The sequence below is a fragment of the Eurosta solidaginis genome, chromosome 2, assembly GCF_040869045.1.
Source record: "Eurosta solidaginis isolate ZX-2024a chromosome 2, ASM4086904v1, whole genome shotgun sequence".
Classification (NCBI taxonomy): Eukaryota; Metazoa; Arthropoda; class Insecta; order Diptera; family Tephritidae; genus Eurosta; species Eurosta solidaginis.
Window position 1 is genome coordinate 154,847,378 of NC_090320.1, and position 12,993 is coordinate 154,860,370.

The 12,993-nt window shown below is 38.7% G+C and overlaps 1 pseudogene; it reads left to right on the forward strand.

Annotated features, from left to right (window-relative positions):
* Nucleotides 1-2,120: 2,120 nt before the first annotated feature.
* On the forward strand, nucleotides 2,121-8,048 carry LOC137241712 (DNA-directed RNA polymerase II subunit RPB1-like; annotated as a pseudogene).
* Nucleotides 8,049-12,993: the final 4,945 nt, after the last annotated feature.

Sequence of the window (12,993 nt, forward strand, 5' to 3'; positions counted from 1 at the left end):
TTTGCAATACAATTCTCTAGGTCTACAATTTTGTTGGAAAGACTCTCAAACCGCGACTCAAGCTTATCAGATTGGAGTTTAAGTTTTTCTTCCAAATCCTTTAGTGCAGCCAAGGCAGATGAGATAATGACACTTTCATCAAGTTTGGTTGCTTTCGCCAGCGGAGAACCTTTACTTGCCCGACGCTTAAGAGGTGCAGAGGGGGCTGACATAACGAGAAAATATTAACAAATGCGAAAAGGCCAGATCAGCGTAATTACACGTCCGCACCGCGCATTAATATATGATATTTTACGGATTATTTTATGGCCTTTACTCCCAGACACACGGCAACTCTAATTTATGTTAATTTATAATATCTTCAAAATGTTGCATACGTTTAGGCAGATGGCCTTTGGATACGGTCCATAACTTTGTATTTGTTGTTTATTATTTGTTCTTCTCACTTTACTTATCGCTATAAAGTTTCTTTGAATGTTATTGGTATTTTCTTTTTAAGCGATTTTCCGCACTTGCCCACAAAATTATTAATTATCCACACGAATTGAACAGTGTCACTGGCGATTATTAGAAAAATAACTTAGATGATTATCAGGTTATCAAGAAGAAGCCAATCAACTGATAAAATTACGTATTTTTTACGAAGATATGAATATTTTTAGGAAACCACTTGAGGACACTTTGCAATTTCACTTCTCTGCTGAACAGGGTTGCCAACCCATTGGGTATATAAAAAGAAAAATGACAACTCACAGATGGGTGGTTAGGTGTCGCAAGTCACGGAACCGCTGCATATTTAAGTGAATGCAAGTCACTTAAACAAAAACAAAGCAGTATTTTTAATGTTTGAGCTTTCCCTAGTGGGGAGTATACATTTTCAATAATTTCCTTTTGTTGAAAACCTCTAGCCTAGTTGCCAGTCCATACATTGTTGGAGTTGCCTTCCATCAATCTTTTTGAATTTGTTGAAGAAAAGTGCCGCAGGCGAAAGAGAAGACAAGACAAGACGAGACAAGACAAGACAAGAGAAGACGAGACAAGACAAGACAAGACAAGACAAGACAAGACGAGACGAGACGAGACGAGACGAGACGAGACAAGGCGAGACAAGAGAAGAAAAGTAAATTTTTAGTGACATTTCATTGGTCAGAACAGTGAATAAATCAATTATTGCAAGCAATTTTACGAATACAACTGAATCTGATTATAAACCCGGGCAATGTCAACACCCCAAATAATACTAGACTACAAATTATTCAGAAAATTACAAAAACAAAATACATTCGTAGAGTATGTTTGTTTGCATTAATATCGACGTGCCACAACCTTATAATGTTCTACCAAGATAAACAAGATATTGTTGAGGAGCTGGCAATACTATTCACCACGTTCATATGTTTTCGTTTTTTTAATTGCAACAACAGAAAAAGCGACAATAGTACCGACGGGTTTTCCGCGAATAACTTTTAAACGAAAAAAAATATAATCATATGTATTTAATTAGCGAGCTTTGCTCATATTGCTTTATACAATGGTTTTTGTAATTGATATATATTTGTAAACTTACAATTTTTCTCTAATATCAATTACAAAAACCATTGTATAAAGCAATATGAGCAAAGCTCGCTAATTAAATACATATGATCATATTGATATAATAGTAACATCGGAAGTATTAAAAAAAAAACAAATACTGTAAAAATCCGAACAAATGTTACTAAGCTTTCAAAAAGCGCGCCTAAAAATCATATCCACACCATTAGGAATAAACTACATGCAGAGTGTATGTGCCTACATGGTGATCAAAAGGAATATAAACAAAAAGGCAACTCTTAGGCCCGGTTTCACCAACTCGACTTAACTTAGTTAAGTCATATTTTTTAATTTTTCTGTTTCACCACCAATGCTTAACTAAGTCGCAAATTAGCCTACCTGTCAGCTGGCTTATTCTCGACTTTCAACAGTGTTGCTGTAGTACAAATTTTGAGTCGAATTAAATGGCACTATTTATACTTATTTCATTATGCAAATATAGCAACCCCGCTATTGTTGACATCTGCAATTTCTTTGAAGTGCCTTATTTTATTTGTATTATCGGTGGAAAATTTATAAAAAATTTAATGGATCTTCGAGATTCTGGCGAAAGTGATTGCGACTTTGAAGCTCTTCAGGTAATCGTGCTGCGACGAAAAAGAAAAATTAAAGAGCGTCCTGACTTCTTTCTTCATTATGAACGATTTCGTATGTGCAAAGATGCTGCTTGGTTTGTTTTTTCTTTAATAAAAGACAAAATTTATCTTGGAGCACGGTAAGTTTACATCATATTTTATAAATGTTGCCCTAAATTACTTCTTCGTTTACAGCAACAACGCAATGCAGCCACATCAAATGTTTTTCATCGCGCTCCGGTTCTATGCTTCAGGATCTTTTCAGCAAATTGTGGCAGACCTTTCCGGAGTTTCAAAAGCAAGTGCCTCACGTGCAATTACGCTAGTTTCCTACCATCTAGCATCCTTGCGACCAGATTTTGTAAAATTTCCTCAAACGGAACAGGAGCGCTTGGAAACACAGGCTGCTTTTAAAGAAAAGGCAAATTTTCCGCGTGTAATTGGGGCAATGGACTGCACCCATGTTAAAATCAATTCCCCAGGTGAATATGCGTCAATAGTAATTGGAAAACAATATCTCTATATTAATTTATAAACGCTTCCCAAGGCAGCCGGTTCTGTCCGGCTGTCATTTCAGTGTAATCCCATTTAATCTGTTGCGTCCCTCCCACAAATTGTCATCCTCCCAACAGATCCTTGCAGCGGAGTAAAAATCTAGTTGAGGGGTTGACTGCTAATACGCTACCAAAAATATCGAGAGAGGTATCAAAAGATGCGTATTAATCTCGAAAATAATAATCCGAAGGCGGAAAATAAAAATGTTATCTCAGTTCGCAGATATTTGCAGTTGAAGTTGGCGATTTTCATGTGGTTGTTGTAATGTTGTCGTACCCACAAAAAAATTGTGAACAGAAGTGTTTTGCGCGGACGATAACCATGGACAATAACCACGCCCACTTGTTCAAAATTGAAAATTTATAAAAATGGAAAAAATGATATAATTCAATAATAAGGCAGTGAAATTTGCTAGGTGGATTTGTTTTATGACGCAAAACATAAATTCTCAAAAAGATTGGTATATGGGCATGGCAAAACCCACATTTAGAAGAAGAAAATTTGGAAGTTTAAAAAGCCGTAAATCAAAAGCCGTTAAAGATATTATATTTGCTTTGCAAATGAACAAAAGTGCCTGAAAGCCACTCCTACTTCAGCGTTTCAATTGCACAGCTGGGTATGTAATGTTTGGTTTCACCCGAACTTAGACCTTCTTACTTGTTTTTTAGTTTTGATTTTGCTCTGAAAAGTGTTAACACTGCACTAAATTTTTTTGTGTGAAGTTATCATAAATAATAGCTTAAGAGAAAAGTTAATAATTAATAATTATTTCAACTGAAATGATTTTTTTCTGTTTTTCACAACAAAAAGTGAAACTGTATCCTATAGAAGACTCACGTTTTTAGTTGCAGAGAGGTCATCTTTTGCATCGTGCTCCTTTTTAGTTTTTCCTACAAATTGGCGGGACGGGACCTACTTGTTTTATGCCGACCCCGAACGGCATCTGCGAGGCAGATGAGTTTTCACTGAGAGCTTTTCATGGCAGAAATACACTCGGATTTTCATGTGGTTGTTGTAATGTTGTTGTACCCACAAAAAAAATTGTGAACATAAGTGTTTTGCGCGGATATAGTTTTGGTCTCCAAACCGGTGTTGGACCCACCCAGGGTAATTTTTTATAAGCACGGCCGTAGGCCGCCAATGCATAGGTGTTCTGCTCAAAAATACGATGGATCTCACCCCCGGTTTCGGAGGGAACAACGGGTAATTTTTCGGTTTTTCGTTAATATTTTTTGACCGAGTTAAAATTTTTATGTTCCGCCTTCGAATTATTAATACTGATGTCAAGACGCGTCGTTTGACACCTCTTTCGATATTTTTGGACGCGAATTAGCAGTCGACCCCTCATATAGATTTTTACCTGCATCGGGACTGCGCCATACTCTCCTGCTCCGGGAAGGTATCGAATCCTAAGGGCGCCCCGTAGTCTACGCCTCAGCGCCCCTCACTCCCTTCCAGCAGCTCTGCTGCTCAACAAGCGACGCCCCACGGCGCCACCAGCTCATACGGCCGCTGCCACTCATGCAATGCCGAGCATCAGCACCCGCCCCCGTCTTCTGCTCCCCTCTTGGAACCAACGCCTTTAACAACCCTCCCATTAGGGTCCACCCCTGTTGAAACAGCAAGTTTCCTTGGACTCCCGTTAGAGGACATTGATGACAATTTGTGATCGGTCGCACCTATTGGATAGGGCGAAGCACTGCTACAACAACAACAACAACAACAACAACATTAATTTATATACAGGTGGTGATGATGGTGAAGTCTTTCGAAATAGAAAAGGGTTTTTTTCTTTCAATGTGCAGACAATATGCGACAGCAAAATGAATATATTGGATATTGTAGCTCGATGGCCAGGATCTGTGCATGATTCAAGAATTTTTCGGAATTCGCGCATTTCCTATCGGCTTGAAAATAGGGAGTTCCAGAATGGCCTAATTGTTGCTGATAGTGGCTATGAAAACTCGAGCGTCGTGTTGACACCTCTTTCAAATTGTACAAATAGAGCAGAAAATTTGTATAATGAGTCGCATATCAGAGCACGTAATTGCGTCGAGCGCTCATATGGTGTGTGGAAACGTAGATTTCCTGTGCTATCAATGGGAATTCGAATGAAAGTCACTAGAGTTCCTTACATCATTGTAGGAACAGCAGTATTGCATAATGTTTGCATTCGCTTTAATGATAAATCCGCACCACTACTTTCACCTGAAGTTAACGATGCTGTAATTAATGTTTTAACAGTCCCGCCAAATCGCTCAAATGAAGGGCGATCTCGAAATAACCATACCAGAAGAACGATAATTGATACATATTTTGTTCGGCTATAACTTCACAATAATAAGGCAATATTAAAGTATATTTTGCTTGCCTAGCATATTTATATATCCTTTAATGCGAAACAAAATTTTTAATACATATTTTCAATGGTAGTCACCCATGGCCATGAGCGAACATATTTAGTGGAAGAGAAAATTCTGCATCCAAATGTAACCCGTCAGGGAGATATCGATATTTTCCAGCATAGTGCTTACCGAACCAAATTTAGAACTACGCGCCAACATTTCAAAAACTAAAAAACTTCCAGCAACCGATTGATAACAACACTATATTCGATGGCATTGCGGCCAATCACAAACAGCAGCAGCTCGATAATGAAAACACCCTTAAAGTCAATAAAAGCCTTTGATATTCCTAAAGGAGAACGTAAGTAGAAATACATTTCTGTATTTTCTTTTTAAAATAAATTGTATTATTTCTTCACAGATCCATTCTATTAAAGCTAACTGGAAAACACCAACGCTACCACGTGAACTCAGTTCTTTCATGGCAGATACATATGTATACTAAAAGCTACTAAAATCGATTAAAGCACGTTTGAAGGGTAAGGAAGGGCGTATACGTGGTAATTTGATGGGTAAACGATTTCTCAGCACGTACTGTCATAACACCAGATCCAAATTTGCGTATCGATCAAGTCGGTGTGCCACGTTCAATTGCACACAATTTAACATTTTCAGAATTGGTTACACCAGTCAATATCGATCGCATGCAAGAGTTAGTAAATATCCTTTCGCTAAATATATTTTACGTGATTATGGTAAGCGTATAGATTTGCGTTTCCATCCTTAACCTTCAGATTTGCATTTACAATGTGGCTATAAAGTCGAAAGACATTTACGCGATGATCATTTAGTTATTTTCAATCGTCAACCTAAACTATATAAAATGAGTATGATGGGACATCGTATCAAAGTGCTGCCTTGGTCAACATTCCGTATGAATTTGTCATGCACATCACCATATAATGCTGATTTTGATGGTGATGAATATACATATAAATTAAAATTGCTGGCCGTTTCTACGGCAATATTCAGGCTGTTATTAACAATTGGTTGTTATTGGAAGGTCACAGTATCGACATTGGTGATACAATTGGTGATCCTCAGACTTATAATACAGATGGCAATTAAGAAAGCCAAAGATGATGTCATTAACGGTATTCAAAAAGCGCACAACACGGAGTTGGACCAACACCTGGTGCGTTATCTCACGTGCAATACATTTTCTTTTTATCTCTTAAACTTATTTTTCACTTACAGGTAATACTTTGCGTCAAACTTTCGAAAATCAAGTCAATCGTATACCAAAATATGCTCGTGACAAAACTGGTGGTTCTCCTAAGAAATCGCCTACCGGGTATAATAATTTAAAGGCTATGGTGGTGTCGGATTCTAAAGGTTCCAATATTAATATCTCACAGGTTATTGCATGTGTGGGTCAATAGAACGTTGAGGGTAAACGTATACAATATGGTTTTCGCAAACGTACTTTGTCACATTCCATTACGATTACGGTCCTGAGTCACATGGTTTCGTAGAAAATTCATTACCTTGCCGGTTTGACGCCATCAGAATTCTATTTTCACGCTATAGGTGGTCGTGAAGGTCTCATCGATACCGCTGTAAAAACTGCTGAAACTGGTTAAACGTAGTTTAATTAAGGCTATGGAGTCTGTTATGGTTAACTATGATGGCACAGTACGTAACTCTGTAGGTCAACTGATTCAGTTGCGTTATGGCGAAGATGGTTTGGCTGGTGAAACAATAGAATTTCAAAATCTACCTACCGTTAAGCTATCGAATAAAGCATTAGAAAAAAGATTCAAATTTGATTGGTCAAATGCACGTTATATGAGTAAAGTTTTTACAGATGATGTTGTAAAAGAGTTGAGCGAAAGCGGTGATGCATTGCCCGAATTGAAAATTGAATGGGATAAATTGTGTCGCGATCGTGAAGCGCTGCGTGAAATTTTCCCCAATAGGGATTCGAAGGTAAAACACATTGTTTACTTTTTAATTAAGCAAAAACTTATGTTATAACTTATTTTAATTGAGTAGGTCGTATTACCGTGTAATTTGCAACGCATGATTTGGAATGTACCGAAAATCTTGCATATTAACAAACGCATGCCAACCGATCTGTCGCCTTTGTGCGTTATTAATGGCGTGCATGATTTATTACAACGTTGTGTTATTGTGGTCGGTAATGATCGTTTGGCAAAACAGGCTAATGAGAATGCTACGCTACTGTTTCAATGTTTGGTACGTTCGACGCTCTGCACGAAATATGTAGCAGAAGAGTTTCGTTTATCGACGGAAGCGTTTGAATGGTTGATTGGAGAGATTGAAACACGTTTTCAGCAAGCACAAGCGAATCCTGGTGAAATGGTAGGCGCTTTAGCTGCACATAGTTTGGGTGAACCTGCTACACAAGTGCGTAATTATGGTGTGTTGGTAAATATTTGTCTTACATATTTTTTATTTGTATTGTAGATGACACTCAACACTTTCCATTTTGCTGGTGTATCATCGATTTCAAAATAAACTAAAGGCTTCCTCACTAACTGTTTTCTTCAGAGGCGGTGCTGCACCATATGCTGAGAAAGCAAAGAATGTGCTGTGCCGTTTAGAACACACCACATTGCGTAAAGTAACAGCTAACACGGCCATTTACTATGATCCCGATCCACAGCGAACTGCGATTTCAGAGGATCAAGAATTCGTGAATGTTTACTATGAAATGCCCGATTTTGACCCAACACGCATTTCACCATGGCTATTACGTATTGAATTGGATCGTAAACGTACATATAGCAGATAAGAAATTAACCAAGGAACAAATTGCTGAAAGGATTAATGCTGTTTTTGGTGACTGATTTGAATTGTATTTTGTATTTCCAATGACGATAATGCAGATAAATTAGTACTTCGCATACGTATTATTTATTTATTTATTTACAGTCTTGTATACTTAGTTTCTTAAATTACATCTATGAGATCTCTTTATGTTATTGCTAATTGATTTTTGTTTTTACATCATTAAATTATCTAAAAGGCATTTTTTTGATTTTTTAAATTGATTTGATATTTGAAGTTAATTATTTTGTTAAGTTATGACGGGTCGTCTCCAATAGTTGTCCATGTCGTTGGACTTTTAATATAAAGGTAAAATAGTTAAACTACTCTATCTCATTTTATGCTTTAAAGTTTCGAACTTTAAGTTTTAACTGTGGTCTTTAATGATATCACAACGAACCTTTCATGATTTCCAAGTGAGCTTTTCCTACATTGAGCATCTGCAACCTAACTAAACTCAATTCACCAATTTAAAATAAAAAAGCAAGTATAATTAACGTGATGGCGCGACTTTTACGCGTTATTTAATTTTTTAAGTTCTAATTTAACTTTTTGTAATTTAAAATTTAATATCTCCATTTCAACCGCTTGCCGCTCCCTGCAATGGAGAATATCGAGCTCATGCCTCTCACGCATAAACTTCATTTGAAGCTCCACCCTCTCTTCTTCCTTCTTCGCCAAAGAAACCTCTGCCTGCAATTTGGCTGCTGTCCATTTACTTTTAATTGAAGCCAAATGCTCCCAGGACGTGACTTTAGCATTTTTGTCACACTGTTTTTGAGGTGTCCACAGTGGTGTGCTCGTCTTCTTCCGCAGTGTGGCAGGACCGGGTACAGGCGTTTCTACATTCGGCCGTGGAAGTTCCTCGTTTTTATCCGCTGGAAAGTCTAAATCAGTACTCAAACAACTACATAAACATTTTAGGCAATTTACCATAAATATCTTCATTAAGGGCATCTGAATCGGCAGTATTCGGAATACCCTCCATCTCTTTGCCATTTAACATGGACAACATCCTCTCCTCCACACCTGACAAAGTCTGCGGTGTAGCAGGACCGCCGCTAGTTCCATAAACCGCCCTACGCTCTTCAGCTGCCTTGTTTTTTGCAGAAAATTTAATATTTATATATTTTTTTTTTTTAGTTCTTTGCTTTCACGATAAATTTCGTTACTTGCGTTGAACTCCTGCGCAATTTTCTCCCAAGCATCGTCTTTATCTTTCACGCTGATGCAATCGGTTTTCTTTCCTTCGATTATTCCCGCATATTTACCACAAATTTCCAATAATCTGTTGGTTTCAGATGCATTAAAAGTGCATTTCCGCGACATATAGCAATTTTATTTTTAAAGAAATTAAAAAATAACCAAAACCAACTGACACCGTAACTGACAATACTTCAAATTCCGTGGGTGGCGTGTAATTAAAACGTAGCCAAAAATACTACTATGTATAAAACAGCTGATAGGGTTGTTATATGTCAAATGGTTTTAGTAACTAAGTTGGTGAAACCGAAAAAAAACTAAGCCGCAAATCTGGGCTAACTTAAGTTGCAACTAAGTTTTAGCCTTAGTCGAGTTGGTGAAATCGGCCCTTAGAGACCAATTGTACAGCGAACAACGGGACATTCATATGGCTTAGCAGCTAAAGGCTTCAGCCTTTGCACTGATATGAATGTTGGAGATTCGAGTTCAACGCTCAGCTCCCAAAAAGCTAGCTGATGAAGAAGTGAAATTCAGAAACATGTCCTAGTAACCATCGCCGTTTGTAAACTTACAATTTTTCTCTAATATCAATTGAAAAAAAAAATACAGTTTCTGCTTTCGGATTTTGAGTCTTGACGAAAATACGCGTCTTTTAATTCCTCTATCGACATATGCGACCCGAATTTTAGGTGCAGAACTTAAGTTGCAATGTTTCTAGATTTGGAAATTTAAAAGCGTATATTTCATAAACTAAGAGTTTTCTAGAGCTGCTGATTCCATTTTGGTGATTTTTAGGACCCCCTCTACCTCTACGAATCAACAAACGTTTGAAAATCGTGGCACCATATATAAAATCCAAACCGAAGAGGGTTTAGAAGAAAACTCGAGTGCAGTTGTGAAAAAAAATTCATATCGTTTAATACGCAACATAAGCATCATCTTCGCACAAACCGAACAGCCTTGTGCACAAAGCATTGTACACTCAAGAACCCTACCATGGTATAACAAAAGACAGGAAAAGGAGCACAGTATTTCAACCACGATGAGAACTGTCCGCATACGCACGTAAGTGAAAATCCATTGCTTCCGCTCAAAAAGTGCATATACATAGCGGCAACTAAGCCCGTTAGATTTAAAAGGAACCGATACTCCCCACATACGCACATACATATAAATATAACGTTCCAATCTGCTATTTTTCGAATAACGGGACTAACCCTCCAACAATCGCTTCCATTTTTCGTTCGTAGCTTGCGCTTGCGCTATCAGCGACGGCAGTCTATCTCCCTTTCTAGCTGTTCATCACATATACGCATGTACGTTAAGCTGGGTTGATTTGCATGGACGAAAGTTAACCCATATCGCGCCATCGATTTTTCGACAGGTTTTGGGCTCAGTAAAAAAAGTTCCACTAAGCATACCCAAGAAAATAGTTTTCGAGCTTGCAAAATTTGAGTTTTTTGACTTTTGTCTTTGATTTTTAAGGTTTTTTTTTCATGACCTACTTAAAGAATTTTCATTTGATTTTCAAATTTTCATGTATACCCTGTCCGACTCAAAATTGTCCGCTAAAAACTTTGGCGATAAAAGTTTTTTGAAAAAAAATATTTTCTTTTTAAGGGTTTAGTTATGAGGAGTGGTCATCCTTTCGTGACATGTTCACGGCCGTTTATCACAATCATCCCAGACTGACTCCACTCTATCACAATAAGACTCGAGGAAAGGTAGGCGCGATCGTAAAGCAGTACCCCTTGTCCGTTGACAATTTTCCATTAGCATGGGAAGCGCTAAAAGCCCGATTCGAAAACAAACGAATCTTAATAGACAAACAATTGAAATTGCTTTTCAACATTCCTCAAGCTACCTCGGACAGTAGCGAAGGAATTCAAAAGATACAGAATACCTTCAATGATTGCCTTGTGATCCTAAAGACGCAAAGAATTTCCGTTTTCGACTGGGACCCCATTTTAATTTATCCAAGATGAACCAGTTTCTGACCAAGCTTTACGAAGTGGTTGAACGCCTACATGAATATAAAGGCACTAAATCATGTACTTCGTTCCCATCGAAATCCTTGCCTAAAATCCAATCTTATCATTCTCAAGAAAAACTTGCTAATTTCTCCACTAACAACGAGGATAGGTTAGGTTGAACTGGCCGGTCCAATACATACACTGATTGAGTCCGTAGTCTTACCAGAAGTTTGTTTTAACGACCAAACTGAAAAACCCCTATCAAAAACCAGGACCTATGTTATAAAATAACTCCGTCCTCTTGGCAAATACTAGAAGCTTCCTAGGACTTAAACCACTTGCTGCTTTTAGATCTGACAGCTGTATCACTCCTAATAGCTGGAGTCTTAGCCTGGCAAGTGCACGGCACGAGCACAAAACGTGCTCGATCGTTTCCTCCTCCAACTCGGACTTCCTACATCTGCTTTCACTGACCAAACCTAATTTAAAGGCATATGACGCCAGTCAGAATACCCATCATGAGTATACAGTCCTCTCTTTTTAATGATAGAAGCAACTTTGTTAGTCTAAGGTTGTAAGACCTACACATAATTTTTGCCACTTTACAGCCCCGCGCTTGAACCCACGCTTTTCCCGCTTGGTCGATCATGTGCATCTCTCGCCTTCGCTCAATATCGGCCAGTCTAATTGGGACGTCTACGGAGTAAGCTTCAAGGGATGCGCCCTTTTTAGCTAGTTCGTCCGCTTTTTCATTCCCATCTATTCCCATATGCCCTGGGACCCAATATAGATGTATGCTTCTCCCTGTCCCGATTCTCTCCAGAGACTGCTTACACTCTAACACGCATTTAGATGCTTTGCTATGCGGGATTAGTGCCTTAATTGCTGCTTGACTGTCAATATAAAAGTTAACACGGTTGCAGCTTAAGCTATTCTCTTCCATGGTTCCTGCTTTGGTTACGGCTAATATTTCCGTTTGGAAAACGCTACAGTAATCCGGCAGCCTGTAGGATAGTCTGCATACCCCTTCTAATTTTTTGAGGTATGTTGTTTTTTGTGTGGCTTTCCACCAAACAAGAACTCCATAGTATAGAATAGGGCTTACAATCGCTGTAAAAACCCAATGAGAAAGAGATGGCGATAAGCCCCACGTACACCCCAGCATTCTTTTACATGCATAGAGTGCCGTTGAGGCCTTCTGCACCCTCTCCTCCACGTTGAGCTTCCATGACAGCTTACTGTCTAGGATGATTCCTAGATATTTTGTGCAAGGTTTCTCCTGTAAGACCCCTCCTAACTTAGCCCTGGCCCTGGGACCTTGTACCTCTTTGTAAACAAGACCATATCCGTCTTCTCCGCATTGACTTTCAACCCGACATTAGATGCCAGGTATGATAATCCCGAAGCCCCCGATCCATCAAAGAGCTAATCGTTGGAAGGCACTTTCCACTTATGACAATTGCAACGTCATCTGCGTAAACCGTAAGTTTTACGGGTCCCTCATCGAATCGTCTGAGCAGTTGGTTGATGACACCCCTCCCTGTGGCGTGCCCCTGTCCACTGATTTCGTGGCCTCGTACAATCCTCATTGTGATGTAATCTTCCTGCAATTCAACATGCAGCCGGTACATCTGATTAAGGCGGGATGTACTTTAATGTAATTAAGACCATCCAAAATCGCCCATTTAGAAACATTATTGAAAGCGCCGGCAATGTCCAAGAAGACTCCTAGAGCATACTCCTTATATTCCAGGGATTTCCCTATGCTTATTACCACTCTATGCAATGCGGTGGCTAGCGAATTGCCTTTGGTGTATGCTGTGTTGTGGAGAGAAGCTGTTCATCCACGATGGACTTTATGTACACATCTATCAGCCTCTCAAAGGTTTTGAGCAG